An 8379-nucleotide genomic window follows, 5' to 3' on the forward strand; every position below is an offset into this window, starting at 1 on the left:
GTCATTTTGAATTATTATTTTATCATTATTATTGATCTAATTATACATGATTCAAGTTAAATTGCATGATTTCAAGTATATTTTCATGGACCCATGTCTTATGTTATTTTTAAAGATGATTTTAAGGAATTATGATCATTATTAACAATGGATTTTTATGCATGAATCATGAATTATGAATAATCATCAAGGACTTATGAATATCACATGATAGTAATGAATGATGATGAAATATGATTTTAATAATTTTTAAGTAAGTATAAAGGTTGTGAAGGGTTTATCCTCACACACTCATGTTAAAGATGGTAAATGGTTTTCTCAATTACTCACTAATTCATAAGGATTGAAAGGTTTTCTCATTCTTGTATGAATCAATCATTTTGCTAATGAGCTACTTTTATAACTATTTTATGATGAGGATTGATATTTATTGTCGTCTTTCCTAATAATGTTGATTATGATTTATGACTTCCATTGGTATATTGTCTAAGCCCCTCGAGGAGTTTTTGGTGGCTATTTGTTTGAAAGCTCAAGTAGCGATCCAAGGGAACTCCAGTAACAACCTCTAGTCCCTAACTATGTTGCTCGCATAGGTTTTTCTTAAAGTCCTACCTGGTAGATCCAAATAGAGCTAAATTTTATGATGTTCTCATGGAGTCTACCTTGGCAAGTAGCCTCTTTCTTATAGATTTGGGAGTTACATCAAATTTTATGTTATAGCTCATATGGTCTTATATTTTGGTTAAAGGTCCTATCCCACAAGGTTTATGAAATGGTATAAGTTCCCATGATGTTTATGATGCATTGACCACATGATTATGATATTCAAATATTTTCAAGTTTTACTCATATTTTTAAGATATTGCTCATGCATCTCATTGTATCATAATGTAGGGTCCAAGGCTATTTCTAGTTCATTATTGGTGAATCTTCATTTTTCGAGGATGCAACATTTATGCTTTTCTTACATTTCTATTATACTTTGATTCTTATGTTTTGTGAGAGAGGAACACGTCCTAAGCCCAACCTAATAGAAGTACAATCATGTTAGATGGTTTTGAAATTATACTCCCCTTATGTTGAGACTCCAGTTTTTAGACTTAAATTCCTCTTTGTGGTTTTTTTATTGATGTCTTTTACTTACCTTATGAATGAGATGTATGCTAAGAGACTTGGCTGGAGTCCTTTGGGATTCTAATCACTGCGTCACACTTAAGGTCTAGCTTGCATCATGACAAACATGGTATCAGAGCACAAGGTTTAAGATATTCTAGGGAGTCTAACATGCCGTATCAAGTAGAGTGTTGTTCGCCAGTGTAAAGCACACCAAAACTATAAATAGAAGGCTATGAGACATTTAGGAGACTTCACTTCTTTAACCATTCATATGTAGTGCAACAGAGTTGAACTCTAAGGCTTTTCCATCTAACTCTTTCTCTTTGCGACTATAAAAGAATGCCTCCATAAAGGATTCATGTTAGTAGAAATGTTGAGGAGCATAAACTGGCTCCAAATAGACCTTTGAACAATTAAGTCTCTCATGCAGAGTTTTGGCTTGCTTTTCAAGTCCTTGCCCAAGCTAGAGCCACTCAAGCTAATAGTGAAGTGATAGCTCCTATGAACCCAAATGTCAGTACAGTGGCTAGCCAAGTTTGTGACTTCACCCGGGTGAACCCTCCTGAGTTTGATGGATATAAGGTAGATGTTGATCCACAAGAATTTATTGAGGGTATTGGAAAGATTATTGAGATCATGGGCATTATTTCTATGAAGAAGGTGGACTTGGCGGTATATCAACTCAAGGGAGTTGTACAAGTTTGGCATGACCAATGGAACAGTGAAAGAGGTAGAGAACATGGTCCCATTGATTGGGAAGAGTTCAAGGTTTCTTTCCTTTATTGATTTTTTCCATTAGAGTTGAGGAAAGCAAAGGTTCAAGAGTTCGTCAATCTGAGATAATGTAACATGAGTGTGAGAGAGTATGCCTTCAAGTTCACTAAGTTGTTGAAATATGCTTATTTTATTATTTCCAATCCAAGGGCTTTTATGAGCAAGTTTGTAATGATTGGGTCAGACATGGTAGTAAAGGAGTGTAAGACTACCATGATAATCAAGGAGATGGACATCTCTAGGCTCATGACACATGCTAAAAAAATAGAGGATGAAAAGCTAAAGAAGAGATCCAAAAGATAGTCCAAGAGGGCTCGGATAGATAGTGGTGAGTTTTTATATAGTATGTCCAGAAATTATGGTCATCCTCAATTTTTCCAAAAGTACTTTGGTCAAAAATCTTCAAATATTCTGACTCCAAAGTTCGATAAGGATAAAGTTCCTAACCCTAAGGTTCAAGAAAGAGCTTTGAGTGGCCAAGTCATTCCCATATTCAAGAAATATGGAAGAAACTATAGAGGAGAGTGCTTGGCGGGATCGAGTGCATGTTATAGGTATGGTAAGTTGGGTCATCAAGCGAAGGATTGTAAAAGCAGTGGTCGACCCAGGCTTAGACTCAAGCTATAGGTTTTCCCAGTTCAGAAGGGTGCTATTGTAGGATCTGGTGGCGGTCAGTGCCAAAACCAATTCTATGCTATTTAGACTAGGTAAGATATGGAGGAGTCTCTTAATGTGGTTACCATACGTTGAAAGTCTTTGAATTTGATGTTTATTCATTATTGGATTAGGGTGCTACTCTTTCATTAGTTAGTCCTTATCTTTCTATAAAAGTTGCTAGTTTTGATGTCATGTTAGAACCTTTTTTGGTGTATACTCGTAGTGATGATTTGGTTGTGGCTAAAAGATTCTATAAAAATTATTCGGTCTATGTTTTCTATAATATCACCTTAGCTGATCTTGTAGAGCTTGATATTATTGATTTAAATATTATTCTTGTTATGGATTAGCATCATGTACATTATGCCTCTATATGTCATAAAAACCACGGGGTTAAGTTTTAGTTTCCTAATGAGCCAATCCTAGATTGGAAAAGAAGTAATTTTATGTTTAAAGGTAAATTCATCTTATTCCTTAAATTTTAGAAAAAGATATCTAAAGATTGTATATATCATCTAGTTTAGTTTAGGGATATGAATTCCAAACCTCCTAGTCTTGAGTTAATTTTGGTTGTTAATAAGTTGCTAGAAGTGTTTCCCGATGATCTCCTAGGTATCCTTCTGATAAACATTATTATAGAAATTGGGGCTAATTTAATAGAAATCGGTCGTACCTAGCCTCGATTCACGTCGCAAACATTGTCCAATAATTCATGAAAACATGCAAAGAGCAGAGTTGGCTCATCTGATCTTTCTTCTTCAGTGCCTAGGAGCTATGGAAGAGGAGAAAGAAAGGAAGGTATGGTGGTAATATCTCCTTGAACAGGCGAATTTTTCAAGTTTCAGCAACTGTGCACAATTTGTTGGATAAATGTTGGATAAATGTTGGCCCCAGAAAAACATAAGGAGTTAAAGGATCAGTTTAAAGACTTGTTGGATAAATGTTTCATTAGACCGAGTATCTATTTATGGGGTGATCTAGTTCTCTTTGTTAGAAAGAAGGATGGTTCGCTTCAGGTGTGTATTTATTACCAGCAATTGAATGATGTCACAATTAATAATAAGTACCCCATCCTAATGACTTGGTTGATCAACTTCAAGGTGCAAGTTACTTTTCAAAGATTGATCTTCTATCGAGTTATAATAAACTCCGAGTAAGAGAATGTGATATTCTGAAGACAGTTTTTAGAACTCATATGGTCCCTTTCAATTTTTTGTTATGACCTTTAGACAATCAAATGCTACTTCAACTTTTATAGATCTGATGAATTAGGTGTTCAAGTAATATTTGGATATGATCGTTGAAGTGTTCATTGATGATATATTGATTGATTATTGGAGTGAGGAGGAGAATGTTGATCATTTAAGGATTGTATTGTAAATTCTCAAGAATCGTCAACTACTTGCTAAGTTTAGCAAATGTGAATTTAGGTTGAGGTTGGTTTCTTTCTCATCTATATTGTGTCCGATGAAGGTATTATAGTGGATCATAAGAAAACTGAATCAGTTAAGAATTGGTGTAGACCATTGTCTTCTTCCTATATTTGAAGTTTCTTGGGCTTAGCCGGTTATTATAGATGGTTTTGGAAGGATTCGTTCCATTGTATTGCCCTTGATTACTTTGACTCAAAAGAAGGTTAAATTCCAATGGTCCAAGGCATGTGAGAAAAGTTTCCAAGAGTTGAAAGATAGGCTTACCTCCGCTCTAGTGTTGACTTTATTGGAATGATCTGATGGGTTCGTTATTAATTATGATACTTCAAGATTAGTTTTTTTTGTTTTGATGCAAAATGGTAAGGATATAGCCTATGCTTCTCGGCATCTTAAGGGGCATGAGAAGAAATATCTTGTTATGCCCCGCACTTTTGGTATATGGGAACACCTATTTAGCTTCTCTAAAGCTATCATGTGATCCACATTATCTATAACATTACCAAATAACTCTAAGGAAGGGAGGATGTGATGCCCCATAATAGTGAAGGTTGGAAATAGAATTATGAGAATCCGGAAGAAGTTGGAGGCCAAGTAATGGGTCATAGGACTCGACTTACTTGCGTAAGCCACTAACTTGGAAGTCTTACATAACTAAGCTAATAGAGTACACATCGAGCTTAAGTAGAAAGGAATACATAGGTTCTTAAAGTAAGATGAGATTACAAATCTATGGAAAAGATGACGACACAAGGTGGCCTAAGGAGATGACACATGGGAGCGTGAAGAAGTGACACATGGAAGCAGGTGATGCACCTACTTAGGGTCAAGTACGTGACCCACCTGCTTGGGGTGGACCCCACACTTCCATATGGCAGCCTAGGAGGGCTTGCATGGATGAGGTAGCCCAATGAGGGATGGACACGTGTCACCCTTAGGCGATGACATGTATCACCTCCTAAGGATGCATATATATAGGTGTTACCTGTTGTATACTCCTTAATGTTCAGCAAAATTGAACAAAAAAAACAAGAGAAACCCTAGGAAGCTTAGAGGGAGTAGTGACGACCTTGACCAAAAGAAAAGGTAGGCCCTGATATTGCTCTGTGAATTAATTATTTAAGGTATCCTATGGTTACATGATGGTGTTTAATAGCATAAAATCACTATATGGGGCAGAAAGAAGTGCAGCGAGCAGCCCCACCAATTTTCAGCATGTTAAGGAGTTTCCGAAGTCAATTTTCAGCAAGGTAAGGTTTGATTCTCTTGTACAACGTTTGGGTAAGTGTTTAAACATTTTATGGATGTGTAAATTTGAGTTGGAGATGTGAAAATATGTACGTCCCCGCTGAAGGAGGCTGCAAGTCGTGTAGGGACTGTTTTGGTGTATTCTAGTCGTCTTAAAGTTTAACTAGTGTCGTTGTTATTGTGGGGTTGTATTGGGAGTTGTTTTTTAGTGTTTCAGGTTTGTAAACATGTCTAAATATAGTTATAAGTCTTCTGGTTGCATCCACATCACGTCCCATTTCATGTGGTTAAGATTTTATAAAATAAAGATTGAAAACCGTATTTTGAAGTCGTAGTTTGAGCGGGCTGTTTAGGACTTGTTTTGTGTAATGTTGAAGTGGTTTAAGTGTGTATTGGCTTCTGGTTGTTGTGATTAATATGGATTCTAAGGTTTGGAGGTTAATTGGAAGTTCGGATAGGGCGAGTTATAGAGGAGATGCTTCCCGAATTTCGTTAACTTCTTAACTAACTAATAGACTAGTCGAGACTAGTCAAGAAAGGTAAATAAGGAATTGATTCCTATGGGTGATTGGTTATAGATTCTGAAGATGGAAAGTTAAAGGTTATTAATATTAGTATTACCTTCACGTTAAATAGGTTCGGAGGACAACGAGACAAGCTGGGTTAAAAGCAATCGATAAGAGGTATGTAAAGCCTACCCTTTCTTCTCTTTTGGCATGTCTTAGATATAAGTGTTATGTATATAAAGCTTATCTCTTCTTTTATTTGGGCATGTCTTCAAGTTAAGTAATGAATATTATGATCATAAGGGTAAATCTACTCAGAAATGCCAAGCGTAATTCACAGTTCTTATTTACTCCTTGATGAAAGCACTCTTACAATAGTTGAACTTGGGCCCTCAAACCTTCTATATTAGGGAAAGTAGTAAGTATGTGAGGCTATCCACCTTTCTCTTAGCATGTCTTTGACGTAAGTATGATATGTATATGAAATGTGGGGATAAATCTACTTATAAAGCTCCGAATATGATTCATGAATCCTACCTACTTCTTCAAGTGAGAGCTCCTATGCTAATTGAGTTAGTGTCTCTTATTGTCTCCTAGATGATTAAAAGCAGAGGGTATATAAGGCTTAACTCTTCTCTTCTCTTCTCTTGGCATGTCTTAGACATAAGTTATTGATATATGCACTATGGGGATAATTCCATTCATAGAACCCCGAGTATGGTTCGTAAATCTTATTCACTTCTTGATGTTAGAACTCCTGTAATAGTTGAGTTATTATCTCTTAAGCATTTTATGTGATGAAAAGTAGTGTACGTGAAGCCTATCCCTCCTTTCTCTTGAAATGGCTTAATGTAAGTGAAATGATATGTGATATGAGTTACAGATCGTTCCATGTAAAGATTCTTGATGTAACTCATGACTTGTACTCACTTTTGAATGCTAAGGGCCTTGAAGTAGTTGAACTACGACCCTTGAGCCTTCTATAGGCTGAATAGTGATGGGATGTGTAAGCTCCTATACCTAGGATCTCTTGAACATGTTTTATGGTGATATTTGAGGGATTTTTGATATGTTACAGAGTTTTACATGCACGTATATGCATTATATTATATATGGATCGGGCCGAACGTACCTCCGCATGATATATAATATACAGATTGGGCCATCATTCCTCGGCATTATTATACTATATGCGGATCAGGCCATCGTTCCTCGGAATGTATATTAGATACAGATCGGGCCGTTGTTCCTCGGTATGATTATATGATATGTGGATTAGGTCTTCATTGATCGTCATGTACTTGCTACATACATGGATTAGGTTGTACGTTCCACAACGCTAATGGTACATATGTGCTTATGATGACAAAATGATTTAGTTGTTGCACCGAGTCCCTGAATGTGTACATGATGATAATATGTATGCCTTTATTGTATAAGATGCAGGTATGGTAGATGACTAAATGTTATACTTGCCCTCTGCATCCCTATTTCAACTGTTGTCTCAGTTATGATATTTTATGCTTTATATACTCAGTACATGTATCGTACTGACCCCCTTTCTTTGGGGGGCTGCATTTCATGCCCGTAGGTACATATATTCATTTCAGGGACCCGCTAGCTTAGGATTTCTAGTAAGCTATGTCGGAAGTGATCCACTATTCTAGAGCCTAGCTATTGGTACTGATCTTATAATATTTATATTTGTTTATTTAGGGGTATGACGGGGGCCCTATCCTGCCATATGTTGTTGTTACTATTCTTAGAGGTTTGTAGTCACGTGTATGTGGGTTAAGTGTAAGTTGTATCAATTGTGCCTATACTATGTAATCATTTCTATGTAGTATTGGTATGTACCCAAGTATCTTAGGTATGTAAGGCTTCTAAGTTAGTAGCTTACGTAGGTAAGTTGATTCCTACGACTCATTACTTGGCCTCCAGCTCCTTCCGACCTCTCATGACCCTAGTTCCCACCTTCCCTACCATGGGGTATCACATTCTCCCTTCCTTAAAGTCGTTTGATGGTGTCGTAGATTATCCGGCTCACATGATAACTTTTAAGAAGCTTAGGAGACATTGTGAGCTCAAGAATGTGGGGTGTAACATCCTTCCCCCTTTAGAATATTCGTCCCTGAATGTTAAACAAAACCTCCTACAAGACTTTATATAGATTGTAGGGAGATTCTTTTCTATTGCGATCACACATACTGTGTCTCATGTCTTCTTTAGATTATCAAGTCATTTCTTCATGATTTTTATTTTACTACAACACCTTGATAGAAACTACATTCTTAGTCTGTAATCTTCTAATCTGTCGATCTAGGTTGGCGTTAGGTTTCTCTTCATAGGATTACTCCTTTCTTATGTTGACTTCATCCACGGAGAATATTCTGGAAGGGTTCACTTATACAGTTACAAAAAATTGACGGGTGGAAAACTAGATGTATTATACTTAAACCAGATAGTAGGGCCAAATTCATAGGCAACTTGACAAGTGATAGATAATCATCCCAGCTACCTTTGAAGTTAACAACACCAGCTCACAACCTATCTTCTAACGTTTAAGTGGTACTCTTAGCCTATTTATCAGTTTTGAGGGTAAAAAGTGGTACTAAGACCCATCTGCATTCCCAATCTTTTCTTGGACT

This window comes from Solanum dulcamara, chromosome 11 (assembly GCF_947179165.1).
Source record: "Solanum dulcamara chromosome 11, daSolDulc1.2, whole genome shotgun sequence".
NCBI lineage: Eukaryota > Viridiplantae > Streptophyta > Magnoliopsida > Solanales > Solanaceae > Solanum > Solanum dulcamara.